The sequence below is a fragment of the Zalophus californianus genome, chromosome 10, assembly GCF_009762305.2.
Source record: "Zalophus californianus isolate mZalCal1 chromosome 10, mZalCal1.pri.v2, whole genome shotgun sequence".
NCBI lineage: Eukaryota > Metazoa > Chordata > Mammalia > Carnivora > Otariidae > Zalophus > Zalophus californianus.
Genome location: NC_045604.1, coordinates 30,714,807 through 30,729,895, shown reverse-complemented (window position 1 = coordinate 30,729,895; position 15,089 = coordinate 30,714,807).

Genomic DNA, 15,089 nt, shown 5'->3' with positions numbered 1-15,089 from the left:
ATAGCTTTGTTCCCACCCACCTTCTTTGTGCTATTATATTTTATATTACATATATATTTCATTTCTATATGGTATAGACCCAACAATACAATTATATACATATTGTTTTATGTGTATAAACATAAATGTGAGGCATTTGTTTTAAAATCAGTTAAGAGGAAAACAGAAGAAATATGTCATTATAGTGTCTTTTATAATTACTAGTTTCTTTTGTTTTGTCATATGGATTTGAAATACTATTTGGTGTCACTTGATTTCAGCCTGAAAAACTTCCCTTGGTGCTTATTAGACATGTCTGCTATTAATGAATTATCTCAGTTTTTATTTATAGGTATAACTTGGAGATATTGCAGGCTCGGTTCCAGACCACTACAATAAAGCAAATATCACAATAATACAAGTCAAATGAATTTTCTGGTTTCCCAGCGCATATAAAAGTGGTGTCTATATTACACTATTAAGTGTGCAATAGCATTATGTCTAAAGAAGCAATGTGCATAATTTAATTAAAAAATCCTTTATTGCTAAAAAGTGTTAAACATCATCTGAGCTTTCAGTGAGTCAAAATCACTTATCACAGATCACCATCAAAATATAATAATAATTTAAAAAGTTTGAAATATTGTGAGAATTACCAAAAAGTGACATATAAATTGAGCAAGTGCTGTTGGAAAAATGGTGCCAATAGACTTATTTCACACAGCATTGTTACAAACCTTCAATTTGTTAAAAAAAAAAAAATGCAATATCCATAGAGCACAATAAAACAAAGCACAATAAAATGAGGTAGGACTTTATATGGGAACGTATTTTGCCATCACTTTGAAAAATTTCCCTGCATGTGAGATTCTTGGTGGATGCTTTTTTTTTCTTATAACACTTTTTAATAGCACTTGTCTTTTGCTGTTCATTGTTTCTGATGAGGATTCAGCTTTTAATAATATTGGAGTTCCATTGTATGTGAGAAGTCATGTTCCTCTTACTGCGTTCAAGGTTTTTCTGTTTCCTTTTGGCTTTTTTTTTTTTTTTTTAATTATTTGAGTGAGAGAGAGAGCACCTGAGCAGGAGGGGAGGGGTAGAGGGAGAGGGAGAAGCTGACTTCCCGCTGAGCAGGGAGCTCAACACGGGACTCCATCCCAGGACCCTGAGATCATGACCTGAGCCAAAGGCAGATGATTATCCAAATGAGCCACCCAGCCTCCCTCTTTTTGGCTTTCAACATTTGACCCTGTGTGTCTGGGTGTGGATTTTGTGCTTTTACCCAAGTTTGTAGACCTGATAAGATATGTAGATTAATGTTTATCATCAAATTTGGGAGATGTTCAGCCATTTCTTTGAATATTTTTTCTGTTCTTTTTCTTTCCTTCAGATATTCCTATTATCCATATGTTGGTGTGCTACATTTCCCAGGAGCTCTGTTCACTTCTATTCATTCTTTTTATTCTCTGTTCTTCAGATTGCATCTTCATATATTTCTAAGTTCACTAATTCTTCTGCCAGTTCAAATGTATTCTTCATCCCCTCTTGTAAATATTTCATTATTATTATATTTTTCAATGCCAGGCTTTCCATTTGGTTCTTTCTCATAATTTCTATTAATATTTCCTATTTGATAAGACATTGTCATCCACACCCTTTAAAAAATTTGTTAACCATGTTTTCCTTTCGTTCTTCTAACATGTTTATAATAGTTGCTTTAAAGTCTTTCTCTTTGGAGACCTGGGTGGCTCAGTCATTAAGCATCTGCCTTCGGCTCAGGTCATGATCCCAGGGTCCTGGGATCGAGTCCCACATCAGGTTCTCTGCTCCGTGGCAAGCCTGCTTCTCCCTCTCCCACTCCCCCTGCTTGTGTTCCTGCTCTCACTATGTCTTTCTCTGTCAAATAAATAAATAAAATCTTTTACAAAAAATAAATAAAGTCTTTCTCTTCTAGTCTACCATCTGGGTCACTTCAAAGGCAGTTTCTTTTGTATGATTTTCCCCCCTGTGAATGGCTCAATCTTTCTCTGGATATTTCTTTTTTTTTTTTTTTTTTTTTTGGTGAAAACTAGACATTTTAGATAATATATTATAGCCAAATCTGGATGTTGATTTTCCCATCCCTGTGAATTGTTTATTTCTTTGCTTCCTAAATGATTTAGCTGGATTAGTTCAGTGGGGTCTATTTTACCCACTTTGTGTAGCCTCTGATGTCACTCTTCAGTGACTCTTGAGTCATTTTCAGTTGGTCATGGCAGAGGTAGAGCTGCCACTCTGTGAGTGGATCTGGGTAGAAAAAGGGAGCTACAGATCTCTCAACCTTGTGTGTCTGAAACAGCTTCTGCAACATGTTGCTGGGGCTAGTGAAAATGCTGCTGTCTTGCCCTTCCAAGGAAGAAACTCGTGTCCTAGCTGGGAATTGGAGATGAAGGGAGCCCTATCTTCTTGGCTGAATTCACCTAAAACAGTGCTTCAACCACACTGAGCTGGGGGTGAGGCATGCTTTTAATGTTGCATACTTTCATAGTTCTTACTCAGATTTAGTAGATTTTCTTCAATAAATATTTATCCATTTGATTATGTCCTTAGTACAATTTCCACACTTTAAATAATTGGTTTTTAAAATAATTTTCACAGGGCACCTGGGTGGCTCAGTTGGTTAAGGGTCTAACTCTTGATTTCAGCTCAGGTAATGATCTCAGGGTCCTGAGATTGAGCAGCATGTTGGGCTCTGCGCTCAGCAAGGAGCCTACTTAAGATTCTCTCTCCCTCTCCCCCACCTCTACACCCCCCCACTCCCACTCTCTAAATAAATAAAATAATAAAATAAAATAAAATAAAATAAAATTTTCATCAGTTATGGTTGTTTCACTGAGGAGCGGGTTCACGGAGATCTTTTCATACCCATCCCAGAAGTGTTACTGTCAAACCATTTTATGTGTCTTCAGAGGAACTTGAAGAAATCTGTACGTTCTCATCAGTGTCAAAACAACACAAAGTATGGCCAGTGTATGTTCCTAACATTACTCATCTCTGATTCTTCTTTTCCCTTTTGACATGGCAAGATGTGAAGAAAGGAGGGAAATCTTGATATTCTTTTCTCAGTTTATACTTTCAACTGCTGACTTGGAAAGGACAGTACAACTGAACAACCGCGAACTCTACCGGTAATTTTCAGCTTTTCACAGCTTGTACCAAAATTGTTGCTATGTAAGCATATCTCATATCCATAGCAGCACTTTAGTTTTGTAGACTGATGCTTTTTAGACCACCTTGATTAAAATCAACATAAATGTGTGCTTCAAATGTTTGGAAATCTATCAATGACTGAGAGAAACTTGTTCTGTTTGTCAGAACAGTTTAGGTTTTACCCCTAGTCTCCCAGTATAATCTTATCCCCAACTCTTCGAGAATTCTTGAAAATTTATACCAGAAATTTATACCATGTATAGAGGTATAAAGACCTTTGCTGTGAGTTATATGTGTTAATGTTGCCAAGAAACAATACTATAAGTGCATGAAACAATTCTACTAAAAACATTAGGCAAATTTGCCTCTATTAAGGTAGCTATCAGGAGTGTAATTTCTAAACCAATATGAGACAAGTGGTAAATGTAGTTAATGTACTTTTTTTGTTTTAAAAAAATAAATGTGTACTTTAAGTTTCAGCTCCAAAAAATGAAGTGCATTAAAGTTGTCACTTCAGATCTTACAACATAAAAAAAAAAAAAAGGTGAACAATTTTGGAGCGGGGGAAAAGAATTTTTTTGAGGTTATAGAGCAAACTGGCATCCAAAAATCTGGAGAGACAAGCAAAGTCAAAGAAGCATAGCTGAGTTCAGCTTACCTGGAGCAGAAACTACAGGAGCTATAAGTTTAAATGGTAAATGTACAGTTAAATTGTAATTTTGATGAACTGCTGAGTGTGGATTTCCTTGAGAGTGAAAAAGAAAAACAAAACAAAAACCTCCTCAAGAGTCTAATCTTAGGGTATTCCCAATAGTTTCATTGTTTTTACCTCCAGGAAACCCACCTTGTTTGAAACGCCAACTTATATCACCTCCTATATTTGGCAGGAGGAGGGGAAAAAATAACCATTCTGAAGTATGACCAGTACATATGCCATAACAAAGGCCTACTCTCCAATGAAAAAGACCTTATCAGAGCCTTATCTCACAGAAGCAAAAAGTTGACTTCAACCCCCTCTAGCTTTCCTGTCTCACCTAAGGGGCAGATGTGGGAGAAAACAAAAGATAAGAAACACTTGGGAAGGTCACAGCTAGGGACTTACTATCAAAGAGGTCCCATAACTTACTTGCCCATGGTCATAGAACCAGTTAATGCCAAACTAAGGTATCAAAGCATTTTTAAATAGTTGCAAAGAGACATTCTTGAGACCTCTGATAGAGACCCAGGTTTAAGATACAAATATTTCATATTTGTAAAATAAAAATTTTTTTAAATCGCAGTTATCAGTATAAATAATAAATTTCAAAATACTTAACTGTATTTTGAAACACAGCAGCAAGTACTTGTAGATTGGCAGAAGTCCTAGGAACCAAGTCTTCTGGAAGGGGTGGTTGATCAAATTATTTTTATTTGGTCAATGGCAAAAAGTCTATAAAGTAACACAAGAAATTTTTTAAATGTGTACTATAAATTAGTTCCAAAGGAGTATAAATTTTAAAAAGAAGTTAGGTTTCTAAAGTAATTGGTGTCTTTCTGGACTACATCAGTCTAGAAGACGAAACAAACTGTTTTCATTGGCTCATCTTTCATCTCCAGAATTGCTATTCCCACCCCCTGTTCCAGTTTTGCTAGATGAGTCTATAAATCCCAAAGGATGTCTCATATAGTAGCCATCATAGACCTCCAGGCTACTTGCTCTTCAGTACGCTCTGATCTGACCTCCCATGAATGACTCCAAGGATTCCACGTTCTTCTAACAGTGACTCCAGGCCTGGCACACAAGAAAATGCCCCTCCACAAAGTGGTAGTGTCTGAGCCTTGTTCAGAAGCCCTAATAATGGTGATACTGTTTAAACAGCCACTTTGTCTCTCCAAGATACTGGGCTAATATCTCAAATTGTGGGTGATGAATAGAAGAGATGGAAAAGGTCCAGACTAAATCTGAGTAATGCACATTATGATCATCCTATATCTTTTCATCTGTCCTTCGATCACGTTGCATTTGTCTTGCTTACAATGAATTTCTTCCCATGAAAAGTTTAGCCCTTTCTACAAATAGACTAAAATAGTCTTGTAAATAAGTCTACTTATAGCTGTATTTTTAGCAGGTTATTTCTTATATCTGGAACCTTTTGATATACTAATATAAATAAAACAGTGAGATGAAAGGATTTGGATTTTTTTCTATCATGAAATGTGTGCTATTACTTTCTTAATAGAAATATTTATATTTAAGGGGCACCTGGGTGTCTCAGTCATTAAGCGTCTGTCTTCGGCTCAGGTCACAGTCCCCAGGGTCCTGGGATCGAGGCCTGCATCCGGCTCCCTGCTCCACAGGAAGCTTGCTTCTCCCTCTCCCACTCCCCCTGCTTGTGTTCCCTCTCTCGCTATCACTCTCTGTCAAATAAATAAATAAAATCTTAAAAAAAAAGAAAGAAAGATTTATATTTAAAATGTGCAAAAACTTGGACAAACAGAAAGGAAATAAAGAAGTGTGTTTTGCTTTACAAATTTCTGACTTACCAGCATATACCATGAAAAACATTTTTTTTTCCAGAACAGGGTAAAAACAATTCATTTGAGCTTTTGAAGATTGTCTTCACAAAGCTTCTTACAGATCATAAATTAATACCCTAGATTAAACTTTTTCTAATATTTCTTTGGCCAATATTAAGTACTAAGCACTCATCTCTTCAAATGAGATACATTCCTTCAGTCCTAGATTAACCTATTATGTTTACATTTCTTAGGATATATTTATACTGTGACCACAACCTCAGTCTGCTTTAAAGAACATGCATGCTTCAACTTTTGTTCCATATCATCTCTGCTGGACATGAATTCAAGATGGCTAGTAGATATGAAAAAGAACTTAGATTCCTCCCGTCTCTGAAATTTTGTGTTCCATGACCTGAAGTAAATCTCCTTTGATTATGGAAAGCTTTTTATGTTGCTTTTTCAGTTCTACTTAGCTTAAAGCATATATTTAGCATATACTCTGGGGTCAAATTCTTTTTTAGAGGATGCAGTAACTTGGAGATCTTATAGTCAATTTGGAAATAAAAACTCACATATAGGTAAAATAATTTGAAGCATTGTATCACAATGGGGGAAAATGGCCTACTGAGAAATAATAATACCATGTACAAATGGGTGGTGAAAATCATACTAAGCTTTCTTAAACAATTATGATGGTGAAATAGAGTAAATTTCATTTCAAAGATCAGATTTTTCACACATGTTCCGTGTAAACAAAATTTTTAAAAATCTTTCTATTTTGAAATTTCATGGGAAATAAGTATTACTTCCTTTTCATTTTTATCTGTAATTATTTGCTTGAGAACAGTTTCTCATTATTAATCCTTAAGGTTAGATTAACTTTTTTAGTGCATATAGAAATAAAAAGGCTTAATAGTATCTCTTCAACACTGTGAGTAATGAGACTCTTTACCCCTCTAGTTATACATCTGTTGTTTTAGCAGTACCACTCTCCCAACATGGAACCGATTGCTTGGACTGAAGATGTGAAGGTCAAATTCTGACCATATTGAAAGGTAAGTGTCAGAATATGGAACAGACCTACTTCTCCTTATTTCTCTAAGTACAGCTAAAAACCTTGGGCATACGCATAAAAGAAACAGAAGATTCTGAAAGTAGAGAGACTGACTAAGGACATAGAAACTAAGAAATTAATGACATGGTGGTGAACTTCCAGAATTTTCTTTTTGCTTCATATATTCTGGATTGGATACTAGAGAATCATGCAACCCAGCAATACCATCAGATGCAGACAAAAGATGTCACAAGAAAAGCATGCTCTCTCTAGCCAAAGGACCAAGAAAGGGGCCTAGCAAAACAGAACACTTTTAGACAATAACCACCCAACTCCATTCAAACATCAAAAAACAGACAAACAAAAAACCTTATAGCCTCACCCCCAGCGAATCAGCAAAGGTTAAGAAGAAGGCCTGGACTCCATCATCCCAAGACTATAATAAAGTGTCCCAACTCCCCAGCCATGGTCATGTCAGAGAAGGCTGGGTAGCAAGGAGCTGGGAATTTTATTCCCACCCCAAAGTAACACCTCCACCCCCCTGTGGTGTCAGTGGAGACCATGTGGGGAGTTTGAACTTATACTCTGACCTGGGAGTAATGAGATACTCAATTCCCTCCTTGCTGAGTTAGTGTCAGAGAAGAATGAATAGGAATTAAGGACTTTTACAACCTCCCAGCATTAATGAGGACTGTCTATCTGTATCAGTAGAGGCCACATGGGAAGTATTAAGGAAGCACCTCTCCACCAGGGTGGCACCATCAGAGGCCAGTGGGAACCTCAAATCCCATCCCTGCTGACTAGTAACAATGCACCCCTCCTCCTTGAAGTGTCAATGAAGGCTAGGTGGTAAATGATTCCCATGCAGCAGTAGTGAGGTAGTGCCACCTTTCTTCTGCCAGGGTGGTATCAGATAAAACTTGGTAAAACAGAGGATTTAAATAAGACCCAGATCTTCATAGCATAATACCCCAAAATGTCCAGAACATAATAGAAAATTATTTTCATACCAAGAACCAGGAAACTCTCAACTTGAATGAGAAAAGGCAATCATTGCCCAACTGAACAGAATCTCAGGGATATGTGAAACTATAGCAAAGGATTGAACACCTGTGTCATTAAAATAGAGTCCCAGAAGGAGAGGAAAAAGAAAGTGGGACTGAAAAAGTACTTAAAGAAATAATGGCTGCATTTATCAAATTTGGCAAAAGATGTAAATTACAGATTCAAAAAGCATAGTGGAACATAACAAGATAACCCCCCAAATTCTGTGCCAAGACATACAATAATCATACTTATGAAAACTAAGAAGAAAGAAAAAATATTGAAAGAATAGCAAGAAAAGAATAGCAAGAAAAGCTAAGCTTTAGCTATAAGGGGAAAATAATTTGAATAACAACAGATTTCTCATCAGAAATCATAGAGAGCAGAAGAAAATGGCACATTTTCCAAGTGCTAAGAGAATACTGTCAACCAGAAACCAATATCCAGTGAAAATATCCTTTAGGAATAAAAGAGAAATCAAGACATTCTTAGATAAAGAATAACTAAGAATGCCATCAGTGCTATCTGAAAAATAAATGGCTAAAAGAAGTTCTTGAAAGGGAAAGATGATTTTTTTTTTTAAGTTTGAAATAGCAGGGCAACAGAAAGAGCAGAAATATGGGTAAATGTAATAGGCTTTCCTTTTCTTCTTAAGTTTTCTAAATTATGTTTGATGTTTGAAGCAAATATTATAACACTGCTTAAAGTAGTTCTTAATGTGTATAGAGGGAATATTTAAGGCAATTTTATTATAATCAGGAAAAAATAAAGGAAGATAAAGTTACCGTACTTCACTTGAACTGTTAAAATGTCAACACCAGTAGACAGACTGATAAATTACTTATATATAGTGTAAATATCCATAACAATCACTAAATACACACACACAAAGAGATATAATAAAAAATACAATAGATAAATCAAAATGGAAGTCTAAAAAATTCAAGTCACACATAGGAAGGCAGGAAAAAGAAAACAGAGAAGTGAAAAACAGAAGGAGCAAACAAAAAAAGAAAATGTCAGATGTAAACCTTAACAGATCAATAATTACATCAAATGTAAACTGTCTAATTACATCAATTAAAAGACAGGGATTTGCAAAGTGGATTACTATTGATACAAACAACCACTTGGATTGATTTCAAGGGCATTATGCACCTCAACAGAATGCCAGTAAATGCAGCTGTCACAGTGCCTCAACCACCTGTCCCAGGAAACAGCAGCCTTGGCAATGTCATCATGAGTCTCACAGAAACCATCAACAGCAGTAGCAGTGATGAAGAATGGTACTCGAGTGTCCTCCTTAGTGGCGGACACTAGCAAGGGGGCAGAAAAAATGACAAAAATGAGTGAACATAAGTGAGACCCTCGTGGCTTTCCATATATGACTGGGATGGAGTGAACATTATTTAAGTTAATGAGGCACAGAAAATGCTATGATGAGATAATACTTTATATTTTATCAGCATTATTTTTCATTTACCTCTATCTGCATTTTTACTGGAGGGAAAAATTGAGAAGAAAAATGCTCAGATAAAGAGGCCCACACTAGAATCTGAAAACAATTTTTTTAATGCAAAAAATAAGACTCAATTCAGGAAGTGTTAGCTTACAGAAGAATGTTGTCTATAGACTAACATATATGTTATGAATAATTAATTGGTAATATTAATGAGCAAGTTAATTAAAATAAGTTGAGCTTTAGTTCAGCACAATAATAAACTTCAGAGGATTCACTGTAACTTGATGTGATTAGACTCCTGATTCACATGAAATGATAGCAGTGTAACTTAACTCAAACAGGCATAATGAATGCTAGGTGAAACAGTATAGTTGCCCAATTAAAGAAATTATGAGCTTGCAGTTGAAAACCATGAACCTAAGGGTACATGCATTTTGCCTGACATTTATGAGGGGAAAAAAAGAGAGATGAATAGGACTAATACCCTTCAGGCATGTGTTATAAACTACAAAGCCAGATCCAGAGAAGAAAGGGTATTTTCTGGATGAAATGCATAAACTTGACAAACAAATACAATGTTGCAAAGATTCAAAATTAGCTGGATGACTCTTTTTGGAAAAAAAAAAAATCAGAATATTAGAAAAATCATTTCCTTGTCTTGCCGAAAATTTTAACTACTATGAATTACGTTTTAGTGAGGAATAATGGCAATTGACAAGTAAACAAATAAGAAAAACAACTATAGTTGATAAACTTCTCTGAAGAAAATAAAGGCATGGTGATGAAAAAAAAAAAAAAGACATAGTTGCCGTCAGTCCCTGACAAGAGATGATACAAAGAAAAACTGAGTTTCTTAATCTTTTGCTTCTAACTTCTCTGTCAAATAAAATTATTTTTCATGCCAAAAAGAATGAACAAATTTTGATAGAAGGAATTTATGCCTAAGATTGGTAAGCTGATAAAAAATGTACTTTGATTCTCTTTTAAACCTCCAAAATATATTATAAATGGAATGGTATATATTATATACTAGATAAATATGTTGTCATCAGGGTAGACCAATGATGAGTTAAACATAATATGATGTAATCTGATAGCAATAAACATAAAAACTTTCACCAGTGGCCAAAAACCACAACTGTACAAGTACAAAATAGGGAAGACATGCTGTTTTTTATATCCTATTTCATCACTAGACAAGGTCATTATAAAATTTGAGTGATGAAAGGCTAAGAGCAAAGATGAAAATAGCAACTGTTATGTTGGATCATGGAGAAGGGGGTGATATGGACTTTGATAAGAAGCCAAAACCTTGTCAATGATGAAGTAGGGATTGGTTAGGTCAGATACTGTGTTTACTTAAAAAGACACATCAAACTGAAGCATGGAAACATAAGAATCAGAATCCCTAGGAAAATCATTGACTGACTTACAAGAAGACAAAACAGAAGTCTGTAAGCAGGCATGCAAATAATCCACACAAATAGTTATGGATAACATTTATGTTATAGAAGTATCTTCCTTAAGGACACATAGATTTACCCTTGTACCTAGAATTTAATATGACATCAGATAGCTTACTCTGAATGGAATCAAATGTTTATTCTGGAGTAGAGGAACCTCAGTGAAAACAAGGTAGGTGTGTTCAAATACTTGAAGACTTATCATAAAAAAGCAGGTGCTGATTTGTTATATGTAGTCTTAAAGAGGAGATCTAAGACTACTGGTTGATCTAAAAGAGATGCATATCTTAATTAAATATAAAAATAAACTCTGAGAGTTTTTTCCAAAAGTTGAATGAGCTAGCTTAGGACATATGAATTGAAAGTATAGATTGTAATAAAAACCTTATAGGGAAAAAATCTCAAATACTGAATAAGGTGATTCAAGTAGATGACCAAGAATTTTTTGACCCTAAGTTTCCATAATTTTAGTTACTAAGTGTCAAATATTTTATGTCCTTAACTCAGCAGTTGAAAAACTATAGAATGAGAAACTAAAAAGAAAAGAAAGTCCATGAAAGGCAAAAGGAACTCCAAGAAATATCACTTCTGTTCTTTTTATCTTATCCATCATTATTACTATAATCATGTAATTCTTAAAATTCTTCAATGGTTCTAGACTTCTCATTCAGCATAACTTCTCAGCCTGACATTCAAATGTTTCTAATAATTATCTATAACAACTCTTCAAGCTTTGATTTCCAGTCAAATTCATTCTCATCTTTCAAAACTTCTTTCTCATTAGTGACCTCTATCCTCTATTCTTTCCAATTTGTTCCCACTAAAAACATAGCCTGGTGATGGGTATTAAAGAGGGCATGTACTGAATGGAGCACTGGGTGTTATACGCAAACAATACATCATGGAACATACATCAAAAACGAATGAGGTAATGTATGGTGATTAACATAAACAATAAAAAAATTTAAAGAAAGATAAATAAATAAATATAATAAAATGGTCTTAAAAACGAATGAGTAATGTATGGTGATTAACATAACATAATAAAATTTTAAAAATTAAAAAAAATAGCAAAATACTAGCACTTTTCTAACAGTTGGCACCCAGAGATAGCCAGTTTTGATCACAAAAACAAGTATTTAGTGAAAATCTTAATACCAGAGCTAAAACAGCACAGGCCCTGAAGGAATGCACAATCAAAGAGAGAAGAAAGAAAACAGAGTGTGAAGTGCCTCACCGTGAGAAGCTTCATGTGCACTTAACAGCAGTGCTCAATCACATTCTTGTGAGAACCCGTAAAGGACTTGTAACAGGAAATAAACCTAAGTTGGTTTGAAGCAAATCTAAGTATAAATAAGTTAACCAGGCAATGAAGTATGGTAAAAGAGTCTAGAAGCAAAAGAAACTGTATGTACAAAAGAGAAGAAGAAGGAGGGACATACTCAGTGATTTGCAAAGTTTTCAGTATGGGGGTGGGGGAGGGATGAGAGATAAAACTGAATAGGAAAAAAGGAGATCATAAAAGATCTTTGATGCCACGCTTAAAAGTTTTTTTCCTGTCTGTAAGTGATAACCCATCAGTCAGTATTAATGTAAGAAGAAATGTTTGAGCCATGGAGGAATATTCTGTCTTGGTATTAGAGATCTGTGCCTTTAGGTCTTCAATACTTAAGTTCCTTTTATCATGGTGTCACTAGCACTAAGCCAATACAGGTAACACTTTGGTCAGTGTACAATGACTAAGATGGTTGCAAATAAGGCCATGTGGGAACACAACTCAGACCATGTTCCTAGGGGTAGGGGGTGGCTCTTTCTAAGAGAAATAGCTTAATGAAAGGGAAATGCTTGGATTCATCCCAGATAAAAAGGTGTTAATATACATCAGGTCCCCCAAACAGAAAGAGTATTGTTCTTAAGTTATTTGTAGGTCATTAGTTGAAACCCATGAAGCATTTCCCTATAGAGTCATTATGGCAGATGGTTAGATCTACTTCTCATCTTTCAACCAACAGGAGCCAGGAACTCTGACTTCCCTGACCTAAAGTGATGTTTCATCAATAAAGACAGATAATAAGATAGATGGGGTATATGCAGGGAGTAGGGCAAGAAACAGAAGGCAGAAGACAGAACAAGTACTCCAGGTAGATGTATCTGTCAGCATCCAGAATGTACTTCTTGTGTAATTACCTGGAAAACCTCTCTCTCCCTCCCGCTCCCATATTTGGCTTCTGATCATCCATACTTTCCTATCCAAGCCAGTCCAATAACTAAAACAGTCATCCAGCCTTGTCTACCTCTGAGTATGTGTGAGTGTGTTATTTTCTAAGGGTGTTGTTATCATTCTGCCTTCAGAGAATGAGAGAGGGCTAATTCAATAGGCTAGGTTACAAGCCCTATTCTGTTCTAAGGGTTTTAATCTAAGGAGGAAGTGATGCAAGACATGAGTCCTAAGGATGTAGGCAGGGAAATGGTGCAAGAGACAAAGTTCAGCTCTTTTTTTATCCCCTTTCTCTTTGTCATAACTAATCTTTCTACCCAATTCCCTGGCCTGAATCCTCACCTTGTGGTGAAGTGAGAAATTGGAACTATACTTCTATGCAGCACAGGATTAGAGAATTGTGCAAACACAGAGCTAAAGAATTAAAGGCAACTTTAAATGTTTAAGACAGATACATATTTTTTACTTTAAAGAATTATTTTAAATATATTTAATTTTAAAATCATTAGTTTTTAAGACAAAATACAATATAAAGATAAAAATCAAGATAAAAAACTAATTCATGGTTTATAATAATGTTTAAGTTATTTTCCTTGTATAATTAGGCCTTATATATTTATAGTTTTGGTTAACTCTTACTAGCTGGAACATAAGCTCTTAGTTCTGACTACAACTTCCTCAGTAAAAAATGTCTTTTTAGTAGGGGAAAGCATCTTCCTGTCTGACAAATGCATAATGCATAAAATATTAAAGATCTTAAAATAGCAAAGTGGTATGATCCCAGAGAGAGGACATCTTTATGCACATGGTAACTCCCTGATCAAAACAGATATGTTCCATCATCTCTGAAATATAAGCTGGGATTTGGTCTCCTTGACCTTAACCAACCTGTGCAACAAACCAACAATTATTTAAGTAATATTTCCAGTAGCTACAACATTCAACATGCAGAAAATCAAATCCCAGCTCCAATTAATAAAATGTAACTTCAATATTGAACTATTAAACAAATTTTCTAAAAACTCCATGAATCCAATGAAAAAGAAATTCTCTTAATCAAAACATCATTAGTGTGAATTAACTAATTCTAGCCAAGGGAGCATAAGTTCTTTAAGAACACAATTTTTAATATGATGGTAAAACATTGATTTTAAAAAGATATATATTATTAATGACAAATATCAGCTGTTAAAGTGGTGTTAAGGGAAGCTTAATGCTTGAAACCACAAATTCACACCATTTAGAATCTGGCACAGAAAATTAAATGTTTAAGAAGCAAATTGATATCCTTGAAAATCTGGGATAGAAGTGAATAAGATGTTAACATTTTCATCTTTAACGCCTCCCATATGACAATAAGGTTCTGCTTTTCTTTTTTCTAATAATGTACCTGTTTAATTTTTTTCTGAAAAAAAAAAAGGCATTGAAAACCAGAAAACAAGCATGCATTCAATTCAATGTATGACGATCAATTTTATGATAATTCAATCTTACAACACTCTTCAAAGATGGGTAATAGTCAAGAACCATTATCCCTAGTCTCTATTTTGTTGTACTTTACATACCATGTTGTCTCTGTTAATAAATTGCTACAGATCTCTAAAGATTTTTACCACTCGGTTTTGACTTCCACATCACATTTCTTGATTTAAAGGCTTCACCAGGTATACTGCAAGCTGAGTTTCCCATTGCAGTGCTGTGGTCCAAATTACTACTCAGCTGCATTGATAGTTGCATTCCTATTCTCTGAAGTCAGAATATGGTATTCTCCTTGTCTTGGTGGTATTGAATAAGTATGTTTGTCACCACTTGATTAAATAGTTCAGTATTCCTGGGATTTCAGCTCCCATATTTTCTGTGATGTGGGTATATCAAGAGTTGAATTGCTCTATTTGATAAAAAGAGACCACCTCTGGCAGTAGAAATCAAAGCTATCATTCAGCAAAATGACATACTAAATACACCCCCTGGAAAGTTTTTACACATGTTGGAGGAATAAAATCAGATCCACTGGTTAGGATTCTGCCAATACTTATATCTATTTATTCTTTCTCAATGCCTGATGTTCACAAATGAAGAAGAAATCCCCCTTCTTACATACTTTTATGAGGAGCTTGCAAGTCTGAATCTGTAAGTCATATTTATTTAGCAGAAAATAATTTGTGCATGCTGTAAATTTGG